This window comes from Aquarana catesbeiana, linkage group LG05 (assembly GCF_042186555.1).
Source record: "Aquarana catesbeiana isolate 2022-GZ linkage group LG05, ASM4218655v1, whole genome shotgun sequence".
NCBI lineage: Eukaryota > Metazoa > Chordata > Amphibia > Anura > Ranidae > Aquarana > Aquarana catesbeiana.
In genome coordinates, this window is record NC_133328.1 from 252,803,171 (window position 1) to 252,820,924 (window position 17,754).

The following is a 17,754-nucleotide window of genomic DNA, read 5'->3' on the forward strand; positions in this document are numbered from 1 at the left end:
TGCACTGTAAAGCGCCGTCCAATGAGTTCTGAAGCATTTTGCTGAATATGAGCAAATAATATTGCCCGAAACACTTCAGAATTCATCCTGCTGCTTTTGTCAGCAGTCACATCATCAATAAATACAAGAGAACCATTTCCATTGGCAGCCATACATGCCCACGCCATGACACTACCACCACCATGCTTCACTGATGAGGTGGTATGCTTTGGATCATGAACAGTTCCTTTCCTTCTCCATACTCTTCTCTTCCCATCACTCTGGTACAAGTTGTTCTTGGTCTCATCTGTCCATAGGATGTTGTTCCAGAACTGTGAAGGCTTTTTTAGATGTTTGGCAAACTCTAATATGGCCTTCCTGTTTTTGAGGCTCACCAATGGTTTACATCTTGTGGTGAACCCTCTGTATTCACTCTGGTGAAGTCTTCTATTGATTGTTGACTTTGACACACATACACTTACCTCCTGGAGAGTGTTCTTGATCTGGCCAACTGTTGTGAAGGGTGTTTTCTTCACCAGGGAAAGAATTCTTCAGTCATCCACCACAGTTGTTTTCCGTGGTCTTCCGGGTCTTTTGGTGAGCTCACCGGTGCGTTCTTTCTTTTTAAGGATGTTCCAAACAGCTGATTTGGCCACACCTAATGTTTTTGCTATCTCTCTGATGGGTTTGTTTTTTCAGCCTAATGATGGCTTGCTTCACCGATAGTGACAGTTCTTCGGATCTCATATTGAGAGTTAATTATGCGCTCAGAGGTAATGCTGCACACTGTGTTCCAGATATTGGGAAAAACAAAATAATAAACAAATCACCACTAAGGGGCCAATGTAGGATCATGTAAAAATAAAACACAGCAGTTCCAAAACCACCTTGAGCATAGGTATATAAATTCCCTTTCGGATAACCATGATCTTTAGAGAATAAGAGATCAATAGTGCAGGATACACAAAATGTGAATCACACCAGGGTATGGTCACGAACTCCACACCCTTTGGGTTCTCCACATTTGTAAAGTTACACATGTCGGCTCTCCTTCACTTCCAGTTGATGACCCAGAAGTGACATAATTTCCGGGTCCTAATTGACAGTTTCCTTGGCCATCAAGGCCGGGAAAGAATGTAATGCAGTGTGATGTGCATTGCATTACTTTCAGTGAAGCACAGGGGAGACATGCGGGGTCTTTTAGACCCTGCATGTCTCATTAAGGAGAACCTGTCACAAAAAAAAAATCAATCACCCCCACACATACGCATGTACAAACGCACGTGGCGGTGCGCCTACACCTGAGAATGTTGATTGCTATACATGTTACATTTCGCCAATCATGCCAGAATGAGAGCAATAATTCTAGCACCAGACCTTCTTTGTTACACTAAACTGATAGCTTATAGGGGGCTTTTAACCACTTCAGCCCCAAGCCTCTTTCTGAGACTTGTTGCTTACAAGTTTAAATATTTGGACACAGAGCCTTAAGTAATAACTTAATGGGTATATAGGCACCTTCAGGTGATGGACACTGGTATACCCAATCCAGGAAGTTCACTCCCTATATAACCCCTACTCCTTCCAGGAGCACATCAGTTTTTTTCGCCAGTGTCTAAGGTGTTGGTCATGAGTGAAGATGTGCTCTGAGGAGCTCCAGGAGGGATCCATGCTGGATTTAAATAGCCTCCATAGACCAGATCCATCCAAAGTGCCACTGAGGCCAAAGTGGATGGTACCTGGGCCTTGTATCTGAAGCACGAGGTTTTACCTGTAACGCCTCTTTGCAGAGCTGGACTCCGGGACCCAGGGCTTTGGTCATGCTACATACCTAAAGCTTTTCCCGACGGGTTGCTTTTTACAGGTCCAAGGGAGTGGAACCCCGATAAAAAGGGACCCGGTACTTGAAGGTTTGCTAAATGCAGCCCGCCGTGATGGGTGAAAGTTGGATTGACTGTTACTTCACCAAATCCTGCAGCGAGGATAAGGTAAGGGTAGAAACTTAGGAACTAGAAAGTCCACCTATGTATTCTTCTTTGAGTCTATGCACATACCTTAATCTGTTGTCTTCACTGTAAGCTCAGTTTGTCTGTGTGTGGCCATAGCAGCTTGCACAGGGGGATTTCTCTCAGGTAATAGATCTGCTAAATGCTTTTTTCTCCCCCTGAAGGGACCGGAGGGTTAGGGAAACTTCTGCGGTGTACCCCCCCTGCATTACCCCACCGCTGCGGGGTGCGGTGATCCTGAAGTTTGCTCAGACTGTTGTATGTTGCCTGCTAGTAACAGGGCTCTGCCTCTCCCCCAGCCCCCCCCCCCCCCCTCGTGTTGGGTCTGCGAAAGCCGCCAGAGCGGGAATATTTTTTCAAACGAAAGGAAGGGGGCGGGTTTTTGAAGGGGACGGGGCCTAGACACGGCGCCGTGTAACGTCCACGAGGACGCATGGCAAACAAACCGGTTTTAACAATCCGCTGCAGCAGTCTCCCCTCTGCTGATAGCGAAGAAAAGCAAGCAGGCTGCACACAGGGACACAGGAGCTGTGGGGAACGTAAGGGTTACAACTGGCATTCCTGATATAGGAAGGACATTTTTCCCAGCACTAGGCTGAACTTAATAGAGACCTCATTCTGTCATGACCATTTTCAACAAGTAGTGCAATTTAATAGTACCTCTGCCCTTGTGCTAAGCATTATGCATACCAAAAAAGACACCACAAAAAACTAAAGGTTTCACCCCAAGGGGTTAGGAATTCCAGCCACACACTGTCATCCTCGCCTGAAATACCAATTATGGCCAGCCAGGGTGAGCCATTGGAACAAATTGATGGTGCAGCTGCTTCTCACATCTCAGCCCCTGTATATGTGACTGAAGATGCCTTTTCCTCTGCCCTACAAGGCCTGGAAGGAAGATTAGCGGCTTTAATCAAATCCTCTATTCAAATGGATAGGAAGCATGCTAGATGCCCCTCCCCCACTTTAGACCCTTTGCAAGGGGAACAGTGGGCACAGGATGAGGTGTTACCCTCAGGTGATCAGGAGGAAAGACAAAACCGATGATTCCTCTATGGAGGAAACAACGGTATCATTTTTTTCAGCCTGAGAAAGTGCTGATACAATCTCTTATGGAGATGGTTTGCTCTACTTTCATGCTAACCCTAACGGAGTCTGCTGAAAGCTCGATTTCTTCCTTGGGTTCCTTAAAACCTCCACAGCCTTTGCATGCGTTTCCTGTCTATGCATTACTAGAACTGCTTATTTATACTGAATGGGGTCACCTGGATAAGCATTTTCTTCCTCCAAAGAGATTTTCACTTCTCTATCCCATGGAGGAGAAATTCACCAAAAAATGGAAGGTACCAGCTGTTGATGCTGCGATTTCCAGTGTGAATAAAAGTCTAACTTGTCCAGTAGACAATGCACAAATGCTTAAGGATCCAAGAGGAAAAGGTTGGAATTCCTGTTAAAATCTGCTTTTTCCTTAACAGGTGCTGTTACTCAGCCTGCAGTCGCTGCAATAGGTGTCTGTCAATCCCTAAAGGATCAATTTAGACAGACCCTTAAAGACGTTCCTGCACAACAAACCCGGGAATTGGCTGAAGTACCAATAGCTTTAGGCTTTGCCATAGATGCCATTAAAGATTCACCAGGCATCCCACCTTATGCTTTTGCTAGTACATATGCGTAGAATCCTGTGGTTAAAAAAATTGGTCAGCCGAAGCACCATATAAAAAACCACCTAACTGGGTTCCCTTTCTTATCATACATCATGGGACACAGAGCCATAGTAGTTACTATGTGGGTTATAGGCCACCTTCAGGTGATTGACACTGGCACACCTTAAGACAGGAAGTCCACTCCCTATTCCCTATAAAACCCCTCCCACTACTGGGAGTAACTCTTCGCCAGTGTCTAAGGTTTTGGTCACGAGTAAAGATGTGCTGTACTGAGCTGCACTGGAGCAATCCTTGCTGGGCTTAGCTATGCAGCCGTAACCATTCAAAGTGTCTTTTAGGCCACATTGAATAGTACCCGGGCCTCGTGCCCGAAGAAACAAGATTTTGCCTGTAAAGCTTCTCTTTTTAGAGAGCTGGACCCCGGGATCCTGTACTTTCGTGTTTTACTGGCGGGGTCCTATTATGAGTCCAGGAGTGTGGGTTCTCCGAGGGTCAGCGGTTCCTGAAGTTTTGTTAACGGAACCCACCGTGAAGGGTGAAGATTGGGTCTGTTGGTTTTACCACAGAAAACCCTGCGGTGGGAAAGGTAAGTGGAGTTTTTCTAAGGAATTAAAAAATTTTGTTATGAAATGTCTCATTTAAAAAGTAAATGTTGTATGAAGCACGTACCTTCTCATGCTTTCCTCAGAGATCACGCTGTGTCAGGAGGCAGCAGGCTTTTTTCCTCCGGCTAGCAGGCAGACCTACAGAAAGTTTGTGGGGGGAGGTTTGCTTCCACCAGACACCCCCCACCTAGGCTAAACTCTCCCCCTCTTCACGAGGCTGAGCATTAGGGGAGAGCTCAAAAATGATTGGTGATGCCGTATTCTTTCACCGCCCCTACACGACGGCGGCTTTAAAGTCTCCTCCTCGCCATCCCTCCCTCACACACAAGCCGCTCCTGTTGGATGGGAGGCCCGCACTTGTGCGGGAAAACTCTTTTGAAAGAGAGGGGGGGCGCACTCCACCAGGGCTGCTAGTAGCCTCAGCAGTGCATCACCAAGCCTCCGTGCATCAAATCTGCAAGGCCGCAACTTGGTCTTCAGTCCATACATTTACCGGATTCTATCAAGTAGATGTAAAAGGTCATGAGGATATCGCCTTTGGGCGCAATGTACTGCAGGAAGCAGTATAAGTCCTGTAGTCTCTTGGTGCCCTACTTTTGTTGTGTCTCCCTCCCTTCAGTTGGCATTGCTTTGGGACATCCCACATAGTAACTACTATGGCTTTGTGTCCCGTGATGTACGATAAGAAAATAGGATTTTTATAACAGCTTACCCGTAAATTCCTTTTCTTTGAGGTACATCACGGGACACAGAGGTCCCTCCCTTCTTTCTGGTATACACGTGTATTGCTTTGCTGCAAAAGCTGAAGTACTCCCAGTAGTCGGAGGGGTTATATAGGGAGTGGACTTCCTGTCTTAGGGGGTGCCAGTGTCCATCACCTGAAGGTGGCCTATAACCCACATAGTAACTACTATGGCTCTGTGTCCCATGATGTACCTCAAAGAGAAGCATTTTACAGGTAAGCTGTTAAAATCCTATTTTTCATAGGGAGCGGCTATTTGGGAATAATTTGGACAAATATATCCAAACAATTTCTAATGGGAAAAGTACTCTTTTGCCAGTCAAAAGAAAGTATAAACGCCCTTCATTTAAATGGGCTCTTTCTCCTGTGCCAGGGGCTTCCGCCTCTAGGCAATGGCCTCCGCCGTCAGACTCTAGAGGAAAACCTTAGGGTCAGGCCCAGGCTCAAAAGAAGTCCTGGGGCCGGAAACCTCCAAAGCAGAATCTTAAAGCCTCATCATGAAGTGGCACCCCCCCCCCCCCCCTCGCCAGGGTGGGGGGAAGACTTCTGCAGTTTTCAGAAGTCTGGCAAGAGGAAATTCAGGACAGATGGGTCATCTCCACGGTAATGCTGGGGTACAAGCTGGAATTTCGGGACATTCCACAGTCTGGTTTCCTGAGGTCAAGCATTCCCAAAGATCCAGAGAAAAGGCAATATCTGTTTTGGGCACGAGACCAATTTAATATCTCAGAGGGTGATCATACAGATCTCCATAAAAGAGCAAGGTTTGGGGTTTTATTCAAACCTTTTTATGGTACCAAAACCAAATGGCGATGTCAGACCCATTCTAGATCTAAAAAATCTAAATCGGTTCCTGAAGATCCGCTTCTTTCTAATGGAGACGATCAGGTCAGTAGTTTCTATCCTACTAGGAGGAGAACTTCTGGCATCTATCAACATCAGGGATGCATATCTGCATGTTACTATATTTCCCGCTCACCAAAGGTTTCTGCAGTTCGAGGTAGAACAGCAGCATTTTCAGTTTGTAGCCCTGCCCTTCGGGCTAGTTACAGCACCCCAGGTGTTTACAAAAGTCCTAGCCCCACCTCCAGCCAGGTTAAGGGCATAGGGCATAACAGTCTTGGCGTACTTAGATGATCAATTGCTAATAGACCAGTCGGTGGTTTGTTTGGAGCAAAGCGTACGCATTACAACCAGTTACCTGGAAAGTTTGGGTTGGTTTCTCAACCTAGAGAAATCTTCCTTAATACCGCTAAAAGGGCTGGAGTACTTGGGTCTGATCATAGACACAGCCCAGAAAAAAGTGTTCTTGCCTCAGGCAAAGATCAACTCCATAAGAGTGCTGGTGCGGATTGACCATGTCAAAAGGCGATCCCTCCATTCGCCTTTGCATGAGGTTGCTAGGAAAGATGGTGGTTTCATTCGAATCGGTTCCCTATGCCCAGTTCCATTCAAGACTGTTGCAAAACAGTATCCTGTCTACTTGGAACGAAACAATTCAAGCTTTAGACTTGCCAATGCGGCTGTCCTCAAGAGTGTCCCAAAGCCTCAGTTGGTGGTTACTAACCCAGAATATTGCTGAAAGGAAAATCCTTCAGACCTGTTATCTTGAAAGTGGTAACAACAGATGCAGGCTGGGGAGCAGTACTAGAAAAGACAAATGTCCAGGGACAGTGGTCAAGAGGCAAAAGAACCTTGCCCATCAATATCCTAGACATTCGGGCAGTGCGTCTGGCTCTGAAGGCCTGGATGCCCAGGTTACGGGATTGTCCTGTCAGGATCCAATCCGACAATGCCACAGCTGTGGCCTATATCGATCATCAAGGGGGCACCAAAAGTCTCTCAGCACACAGAGAGGTGAACCATATTCTAACTTGGGCAGATAGGAATGTTCCGTGCCTATTGGCAGTCTTCATTCCAGGAGTAGAGAATTGGCAGGCGGACTACTTGAGTCTCCAGCAGTTATTCCAGGGGGAATGGTCTCCTCACCCCGACATTTTTTGGACTATTTGCCAAAGATGGGGGACTCCGGATGTAGATCTTCTAGCGTCCAGGTTCAACATGAAGTTAGTCAACTTTGTGGCCAGAACAAGGGATCCACTCGCATGCGGAATGGATGCGTTGGTGACAATGTGTGATCAGTTCTCACTGATCTATGCATTCCCCACTATTCAGTTGCTGCCACAACTTCTTTGCAGGATCAAGCTGGTAAGAGAGCCGGTAATTCTGGTAGCACCAGCATGGCCCATAAGGTCATGGTATGCAGAAATCGTAAAGATGGCAGTGGAGGGTCCATAGTCCCTCCCACTACAGTCAGATCTGCTCTCACAGGGACCGATATTCCATCCTACCTTACGGTGTCTAAATTTTAAGGGCTTGGCTTTTGAAACCCACGTTCTGAAGAAACGTGGGCTTTCCGGGTCAGTTATCTCTACCCTGATTAATGCAAGGAAGCCAGCTTCCAGAACTATATATTATAGGGTCTGGAGGGCTTCTGTTTCCTGGTGTGAATCCAAGGATTGGCACCCTCGGAGATATAGGCAGAATTCTTGCCTTTCTACAATTAGGGGGAGAGATGAAACTGGCCTTGAGTACTATTAAAGTCCAAGTCTCAACTTTATCGGTCTTATTTCAAAGACAGCTTGCCTCACATTCGTTAGTCCGGGGTTTTATGCAAGGGGTGATGTGGCTTAATCCGCCAGTCAAACCTCCTTTGAACCCTTGGGACTTAAACTTAGTTTTATCTTTGTTACAAAAACAGCCATTTGAACCAATACAACAAATTCCCTTAGTCCTTCTGACAAAGAAGTGGGTATTTTTGGTTGCTATATCCTCAGCAAGGAAGGTTTCAGAATTGGCTGCTCTTTCTTGTAAAGAGCCATATTTGATTATTTGATTATTCATGAGGACAGAGTGGTGTTACGCCCTCGTCCAGACTTTTTGCCAAAAGTGGTTTCAGGTTTTCACCTGAACCAAGATATTGTCCTGCCATCGTTTTTTCCAAAACCATGTTCCAGGGAAGAAAAGTCACTACATTGTCTTGATGTGAGAGCAGTGAAAATCTCTATTTAAAGACAACTGTTCCGATTCATAAGACTGATGTCTTATTTATTCTGCCAGAGGGTCCTAAGAAAGGACAGGCAGCGTCAAAATCCACTGTCGCTAAGTGGGTTCGGCAAGTTATAATTAAAAAGTATAAATTAAGGGGTAAGATTCCACCTTTTCAAGTTAAGGTGCACTCTACCAGGGCGGTTAGTGCTTCTTGGGCAGTGCGTCACCAGGTCTCCATGGCTCAGATCTGTAAGGCCGCAACTTGGTCTTCAGTACATATATTCACCAAGTTTTATCAAGTGGATGTAAGGAGGTGGGAGGATATCGCCTTTGGAGCGCAGTGTGCTGCAGGCAGCAGTATAGGTCCTCAAGTCTGGGGGTACCCTCCGGGTTGTGTCTCCCTTCCCTCAAGTAGCATTGCTATGGGGCGTCCCATTAAGTTATTACTTAAGGCTATGTGTCCCATGATGTACGATAAAGAAAATAGGATTTTTATAACAGCTTGACTGTAAAATCCTTTTCTTGGAGTACATCATGGGACACAGAGGTCCCTCCCCTCTTTTTGGGGTTTAGGTATATTGCTTTGCTATAAAAACTAATGTGCTCATGGGAAGAGGTGTTATATAGGGAGTGAAATTCCTGGATTGGCTATTTGAAGATCCTCGCAACAGTTCAGTCCAGTATGGATGTTGCCCAGGGCTCCCGTTCCTTCTAACTCCGTATTTGGAAACTCTGCTCCAGAAGCACCTGAACCTATGCAGTTGGGCCGGATCCACCCTTCACTGACCCCGGAGGAATGCCAATAGCGACGTCTGAACAATCTTTCTCTCCACTGTGGGGAAGCTGGTCACTACGTGTACACCTGCCCCGCTAAGCTACGTAAGTGTCTTTCACTTTCTTCAGTCAAACAACCCAACCTGAGGAGAGATATATCTCTCCTCAGCACGCCTCCTCAGGTTGTCATCTCCGGACCGTAGTAGCTTAGAAGCCCCCATATCGTTCGAGGAATTAAGCGCAGTGATAAAAACAGTCAAACTTGAGAAGGCGCCAGGTCCAGACGGGTTCACAATCCAATACTTTTTGTTAAATCGCCTTTCAGGACAACCTTGGAGAGCGTAGCTCCGCCTTCTTCACAGGAAACACATGCAGCCTTTAAATCCCTCCTCTTCCACCATGGCCTCAGTTATTGTGTTTCCTCCGCCATGGTGGAAGCATGTGCCTGGAGTGTCAGGCTTACCTTTTTGCCCTTTGTTGTTGTCGACCATCCAGCAACCCTCCCCCCCCCCCCCCCCTCCAGGGCCAGGGGGTGTCCCCGGTCTCTCCATCTCAGGGGAGTTAGGGCACTCAGGAGGTGTGACGTCTATGTGCCCGGATTCCGCTGTTTTTTTTTTTTTTTGTTTTTTTTAACCCTGGAGATGGCTCTGGTGCTTGAGCGGGGGCCGCTGCCGGTCAGCGCCGTGTCCCGCATTTCGGTTCCAGGTCCTGGCTGACGAGGGCATCATTTCCGGCGACGCGGCTTCCTGAGGGGCATGACACTGCTGGTTCCAAGCATCTGGAACGCAGAGACCAGGGGACGGGTCAGAAGACCGGCGCTTCCGTTTCTGGCCCTCGCTGATGACTTGGGGATCGGGAAGATTTAAAAAAACCTGTGTTTTTCTCCTTCTGCTGTTTTTCCTCTACAAGTTGGATGAGAGCAAAACAGCCATGGCAGATGCAGGTGCCCCTAGCACCGGTCTAGCCCAGGTAAGAGAGGTACAGTGGTGCTTTTTTCTGATCCCTATGGGCTTTTGTGGATTTGTTTGTTTCCTCGCTGAGGGGAGCCTATAGCTGCATGGTCAGAGGTTACTTCACTCAGACCCTGCAGCGTGGACTGGGTGCCTCACTATTAATTCTGCTTGGGTTTTCTGTCTCCTCTCAGGCTTGGTGGTGAGTCTGCTAGTGTTTGGTATTTGTAGGGGACACTAGGTTTAGTTAAAATTGTTTGTCGTTGCAGGAAAAAGCGTTAGGGAAAAACTAAACATGTAAATCCACCAAGCCAGAGGAAATGTCCTTCTTGCAAAAAACCCCCTTAGAGATTCATTGCAGAAGGTGATGTGCAGATCCTGTATTAAAGATCTGGTGGAGGAAGAAACGTCCCAGCAATACAAGGACTTATTCTCCTTAGTTCCATCAGGTCCATTTTGGTACAGAACCCAGCAGCTCAGGTTGAGCCCCAGAATCCACCACCTAGTCCAAAAGCATCCTCATCCAGACTAGTGGAGACGGAGGACTCAGGTGATGAAGTACTCTTCTCTCATTCAGGGACTCAGATGAGGAGGAAGAGGAAGACGATAGCAGAACCTCTCGGTACAAGCTATCCCTAGAGGAAGTGGATGACCTCTTAAGGGCTATCTACACTACTCTTGAAATTCAGGAAGATAAGGTACAACTGTCAGTTCACGACAAAATGTACCAGGGTCTGGATGTAACTAAACGTGGGGTATTTCCAGTACATAGTCTTGTCAGAGTCAGTCAAGAAAGAATGGAAGGACGCCGAGAGGGCCCCCTTTTTTTTTTCTCCAAGACTCTTAGAAGGTTTCCATTTGAAGATAAAGACTCTGAAGTTTGGAATAAGAAACCACGGGTAGATGCTGCTTTCTCGAAGGTTTCTAGATGCACAGACCTTGCGTTAGAGGACATGGGGGTGCTGAAGGAACCGATGGATAATAAGGCATACTCCCTTCTTAAAAAAGCTTGGGATGCTACATCAGTCAGTCTCAAACCTGCTATGGCTTCCACGGTTGTCGCAAGGAACCTGGAATGCTGGGTGGAAAAGCTGAGAAGCCATGTTGAAGCAGGCACACCGCGTAAAGCTGTTAAGTATATGGCTGATGCTTCAGCTGAATCAGTCAAGTTGGCGACAAGGTCATCAGCACTGGTGAACTCAGCCAGGCGTGCGGTCTGGCTAAAAACCTGGTCTGGTGATACAGCTCTCAAGGTTAAGCTGTGCAGTTTACCTTTTTCAGGTGATTTCCTTTTTAGTCCAGACCTTGAAACAGTCTTGGATAGGACAGCCGACAAGAAGAAGGCTTTCCCTGCCAAAAAGAAACAGCCGACTAAAAGAATTTTCATGCTGTTCAACAGCTCCATAAGAATGTGGAGCAGGACCGTAAGAGCCGTTGGGTCTCCCAAAGGGGTAAGGGAAGAGGAGGAGTTCTTTTCAGATCTCCCCCAGACCAGCCCTCTAAAAGTAAGTGATAATCTCACCCCAGTAGGGGGAAGATTGTCAGCTTTCCACCTACAGTAGAACATGACATCTCCAAGTTTGTTCGTGAAAAACAACATAACTCAAGGATATAGGCTGGAATTTTCAGAGCCACCCCCGAGCAGATTTAATGTTACAGCCCTACCAAGAGATCGGGAAAAAGCTTTAGCAATGATGAGCCTACTACAGGATTTGATTCAGTAAGAAGTAATCATCCAGGTTCCAAAAAATCAGGAGGGCAGGGACTTCTACTCTCATATATTCCTGGTAAAGAAGCCTTCAGGGAAGTATTGCTTTATCCTGAACTTAAAAATCTTGACCAAATCAATACGGTACAAGCATTTCAGGATGGACACAATCTTTTCAATTACGAAGTTGCTTCGAAGTTCTCCAGGCTGTTTCATGGCATCCCTGGATCTGAGAGATGCTTATCTTCACGTATGGCACCTCCAATTCAGAACTCTACCATTTGGACTTTCATCCTCCCCCAGGATCTTCACAAAAATTATGGCTGCAGCTCTCAAACCTCTGAAGTTTAGAGGCATTTCAGTTGTCCCCTATCTGAACGACCTGTTCTTCACAGATTCCAAAGAAACTAGTCTTATCAAATCTCCAGACGTCCCAGGATCACTTGAAGAACTTAGGGTGGCTCCTAAATTTGGAAAAATCCAATCTGGAACCCTCGCAGGAGATTAAGTTTTTGGGGTACACCATAAACTCTGTGCTCCAAAAAGTCTTTCTACCGCAGGAAAAAAGGGAAAAGATCCAATCAGTGGTGAAACAGGTTCAGAACAACCTGTCATTGTCAGCCAGGTCGGCTATGGCGGTGTTGGGTCTTCTTACAGCATCGATTACCGCCATTCAATGGGCCACATTGCATTCCAGGCCCCTCCAGTTAAACATTCTGCGCAGTTGGTCATACTAAGAACCATTAGACAAACCGATAAAACTTTCCTTAAAGGTAAAGAGGGCTCTCTGCTGGTGGAGTAATCCGTCCAACCTGACAAAAGGCCTTTCTTGGGTCTTTCTCCTGGACAAGTGTCTAACAACTGATGCGAGTTCCTGGGGCTGGGGAGCCTACCTGGACAGTCAGACTTCTCAGGGGGTCTGGTCCAAGTCGGAAGCCCAAAATTCCTCAAACTGGCGGGAACTTAAGGCAATTTTTCTGGGTCTCCTAGCCTTTTAAGATGTAGTGAAGGGCCATCATGTTCAGGTACTGTCAGACAACACAACTGCAGTAGCCTACATAATGAAACAAGGGGGAACCAGGAGCAAAAGGCTCCTAGATTTGGCCAGTCAATTACTGACCTGGGCAGAACAGAACGTGGCCTCATTATCAGCAGTCCACCTGAAAGGTTCTCAGAATCTGCTAGCAGATCTTCTAAGCAGACGGAAGTTGGTGGAAGCAGAATGGTGCTTAAATCAAGAAGTCTTCCTGATGATCTCCAAAGTTTGGGGGCAACCCCAAATAGATCTGTTTGCCAACCAACAAAACTCAAAAGTACGCAAGTACTTCTCTCTTCACCGAGGAGATCAAGTAGTAGGCATAGATGCTTTCGCCCATTCTGTGGCATTACCAGCTGTGCTATGCTTTCCCCCCTTTCCTCTGATACCACTGGTCTTATGGAAGTTCAGAGAAGAAAAGACCAATCTGATCCTGGTCACTCCCTTCTGGCCAAAAAGGCCTTGGTTCGTGGCTCTGTTAAATCTAGCCACGGAACCTCCTTGGAAGATCGCAAAGGTCAGTGGACTATTTTCAGTTAACAGCTTGGTTTCTGAGGAAGGCCTCTTGAAAGCAAAAGGACTATCTGACAAAGTAATAAAGACCCTTCTTTCAAGTAGAAAAGAGGTCACTCGGGCCCTATTCATGAAGGTCTGGAAAAAATGTAACTCCTGGTGTGCGTCTAAAGGCCTCCAGGTTAAGCGCTCAGTATCCGTTCTTGAATTTCTCCAGGAGGGAATGGAGAAGGGACTTGCAGCCAGCACCCTGAAAACTCAGGTGGTGGCTTTATCTGTTTCTTTTGAAAGAACTTTATCCACAGAAGCTTTAATTTCAAGATTTTTCCGGGCACTCGCATGAAATGGGCCAGTAGCCCTAAAGATTTTCCCAGTTGGGATTTGTCTATTGTTTTGCAGGGTCTCTCGGGAGCTCCGCTTGAATAAGCATCCTTGCAGAGTTTGGTTCTCCAAAACAATTTTTCTGGTGGCCATCACCTCTGCAAGAAGAATTAGTGAACTCCAAGCTCTGGCAGTTACAGAACCTTTTCTGAAAGTTTTTGCAGACAGTGTGGTCCTTCAAATGGACCTAGCGTTTCTTCCTAAGGTTTCTTCTACCTTTCACCGATCACAAGAAATAATCCTGTCCACTTTCTCTTCAACTCCGACTAATCCAGGAGAAGAAGTTTTTCATACTCTGGATGTGAGGAGATGTTTGTTGCACTTCCTTACAGTAACTGAAGAATGTAGAAAATTGAATGCTCTTTTCGTGGTTTTCTCAGGCTCACGCAAGGGAGAGAAAGCTTCCAAAAGTACACTGGGCAGATGGCTTAGATTGGCAATCACAGAGGCCTATAAAGCTAAAGGAGAAATACCCCCTTCAGGTATTACTGCTCATTCTACAAGATCTACGGCAGTTTCCTGGGCTGAAAGGGCCGGTGCTACTCCTGAACAAATCTGTAAGGCTGCTACTTGGTCCATCTATTCAACATTTCTCCAACACTATCGGTTGGATTTACTGTCTGCCGCAGATCAAGCCTTCGGAAGGAAGGTACTACAGGCAGTAGTCCCACCCTAGGGTAAGTTTCTCGGTTATCCTCTCCAAGGTTGTCCTGAAAGGTGATTTGAGAAAGGCATAGACTTACCGGTGACGGTATTTCTAAGAGCCTTTCAGGACAACCATTACTTCCCTCCCTTTGTTTATCTTAGAAGTGGTTTTAAGTGTCTATCATGGTTGTTTGGTGGTTTTCTGTGCTTTGTTTTCCAGTTGTCGGAGACCACAATAACTGAGGCCATGGTGGAAGAGGAGGGATTTAAAGGCTGCATGTGTTTCCCGTGAAGAAGGCGGAGCTACGCTCTCCAAGGTTGTCCTGAAAGGCTCTTAGAAATACCGTCACCGGTAAGTCTAACTATGCCTTTCCCATTATTGGGTACATATATGACAAAGGCATTCAGTGTAATTAGTCGGGCTTCCGCTCTCCCTCCGGATGCACTTATGGCGCATATCTCGGTAATTCCGAAAGAAGGGAAAGATCCTGTGGAGTGTGGGAGCTACCGCCCAATTTCATTGTTGAATGTAGACCTACAGATTTTCACCAAACTGCTTGCCTTGCGTCTTCAGCCGCTATTGAACCAATCGGTACATCTGGACCAGGTTGGGTTTATCCCCACTCGTGAAGCAAGGGATAATACCATTAAGGTACTCAACCTGGTCCACTATGCCAATAAAACAAAAACTCCCTCCATCTTTTTGAGCACCGACGCAGAAAAAGTGTTTGACAGGGTCAGTTGGTGCTTTATGTGCTTTATGTTTGAGGTGCTGGGGCACATGGGACTGGGAAAGCATATGCTACGATGGATTGCCGGGGTGTACGCCACCCCTCAGGCCCTGGTTAAAGTAAACTGGGTATATTCAGAGCCGATTAAAATCTCAAATGGAACGCGCCAGGGATACCCACTTCCCCCCATGTTGTTCTCCCTATCTCTACAACCATTACTTCAAAAAAAATAAAAGTGTAGCGCTATAATCCACAACCATGTGTATCACAATACATAAGTGCATATATAAGGTGAATGCTGACAAAACATATATGACCATAAATATGGATAATCGCTCCAGATGACGGCTCCTTAGCTGAAACATGTCGGATGGACTCCTCACGATTGCCGCTATATGATATTTGAGCTATTTTCGATCTTCAATATGTGAGTCTGTTTTTTAATTATTTTAATAAATTAGTGTTTTAAACGTTATTACGCTATGTGAGTTTTTCTTGCTCCTCGCATGGCATATGAATTATACGTTTGGCTTATGCTGGATTGTCCATGGGTAAGGAAGCCGTGCTGTTACCCCTTTCTCCACCATATGCTGTTGACATCTGACAAGATGCACTCCTCAGAATCATTGGTCATTAAGCCTTTCTGATTTGTTTGGCGTATGCCATTTCAGGTCATTAAGTTCCAGTAAGCCTCTTCAATTCCTGGTGATGGCCCCGGCACTGATGTAAAATCTTTGTACACTTGTGGTTCTCCTACTGTCTACCCATTTGCCAGATTTGGTGAAACCATCCATTTGTGAACTTGGGAGATTTTTTCCATCACTGGCCATATACTACCCCTCAGACCTTTTGGTGACGTTTTTTTTCACAAATTTGTACATACTCAATATGGACGGTTATGCTTTATGATTTTTTATTTTTGAGGTGTTTGGTTCATGGAACCGTCACGGGTTTCTCATTACTAGTCACTGGTACATTTGATAATAAAGTACATTTATTGTTTTCATTTAATTTTTCTTGTGATCAACACAGTATTATCCATATTTATGGTCATATATATGTTTTGTCAGCATTCACCTTATATATGCACTTATGTATTGTGATACACATGGTTGTGGATTATAGCGCTACACTTTTATTTTTTTTATGTGATTTTTTGCCTTGAGTCTATAGGTGTGTTAGCTGCTATTCTACCTTTCTTTGGCTTAGCGCAGCGCTGTACTTATTTTTTATTTTTATTTTTGTTTCTAGAACCATTACTGAATAAAATTAGGCAAAACCCAGACATCCAGGGACTGCAAATAAGGAATCGTAATTTCAAAATTTCAGCTTATGCAGACGACCTGCTTTCTTTGTCTAGTCCACACGTTTCACTGCCGAATCGGATGAAGTACGTTAAAGGATATGGAGCATTAGCGAATATAAAAATTAATTATGCGAAATCAGAGGCGATGGGCGTGGCCCTTCTCTTAGTGGTACAGAAAACCATACAACCTAACTTTAACTTTAAATGGGTAGGGACAGCGCTAAAATACCTGGGCACATACATTCCATCAAGAATAGAGAAGATCTTTAAGGTAAATTGCCCTCTATTATATAAGGCAGTTCGCTCGCTATTGGATAAATGGCAACATGGATTTCATTCATGGTTTGGCCGTTGTAACATTATCAAAATGAGCATTTTACTTCCGGTTCTGGTGCCACATGAGGAGGTAGGCAGAGACAGCTCCCACTGCACACCTCTCTTAAAAAACCAGTATTAAAGCTGGCTGACACCTTGGGGACACCCCCCTCTATCTCCGGTGATGGGCGAGGCTCGCATGGACCGGTTTGTGGAGCGTTCCCACAACCGATCGCTCTCCACCAGCATGCAGCCCTCAGCAGATGCGGCAGGCTAAGATGGCGCCCGTGCCCTGCCTCATAGACACTGCACAGTCCCCCTGGGGCACAATGGCCATCGATCCTATCCTCCCCTGCAGGCATAGCCCAGGCGGTAGTAGTAGCCCTCCTGCCACCCACTCTGGCAGCCACAGTGGATGCAGCAGTGCAGAGAGCACTGGAACAAGTCCATACTGAGCTGCAGAATCAGGCTCAACGTATCTCCCAGGCAGAGGAGAGGATTTCCTTAATGGAGGATGACACCACAGCACAAGCTGCTGTTCTTGCACGCCTCACCCACTCAAATAAAGAACTGTGGGAAAAATTTGACTATTTAGAGAATCGTTCACGAAGAAACAATCTAAGGATTATCGGACTGCCAGAATCATTTTCTAATGCACAGTTAGCAGATATATGTGCTATAACTATTCCTGAACAACTGGGCCTCCGCACACCATGTATCATTGAGCATGCACACTGCATTGGCCAGCGCACTGAACACCGTGCTAAACCCAGAGCAGTCATTGTCAGATACCTCAATTACGCTGACAAACACGCCATCCTGCAAAAGTTCAGCAGCAAGCGAACACTCTCCATAGATGGCGCAGATCTGCTGCTGTTCTCCGACTACTCTATAGAGGTGACGAAACAACGCAAAGCATTTTCGTCAATCTGCTCGACCTTGTTTAACAACCATGTCAAATTCACCTTGGCATATCCAGCTGTAATTCATATCGTGTCTCCAATAGGAGCACACCATACCTTCTCATCCCCAGCTGAAGCGGAAAAATACCTTAATCATCCTACAGACATGGATACGGAGCACAATCATTCTGCGGGGGGCTCTTCCTCAAGAACTGTTAAAGACTCCCGTACTAAAACCAAGAGCCAACTAAGTCCTGAAAAACCCCCTTACAAGCGTAGTCGATCCACCAACCAAACTCATCGCTCAGAAATTCGCTGACTTATTCCTGATGTCGCCTGTATTAATGAGTCCTGATGGGAGCTGGTAACCTAATCTCTTAACTCCTTTTTTACTCTCTGCTATGATATGAGCAACTTGACTAATAGCCTGGTTGCTGTTGGATAAG

The 17,754-nt window shown here is 46.0% G+C and overlaps 1 protein-coding gene across 1 annotated transcript in view; it reads left to right on the forward strand.

Annotated features, from left to right (window-relative positions):
• LOC141144737 (uncharacterized) overlaps nt 1-17,754 on the forward strand; it is a 397,412-nt gene that overhangs the window by 33,496 nt on the left and 346,162 nt on the right. The window lies entirely within an intron of this gene.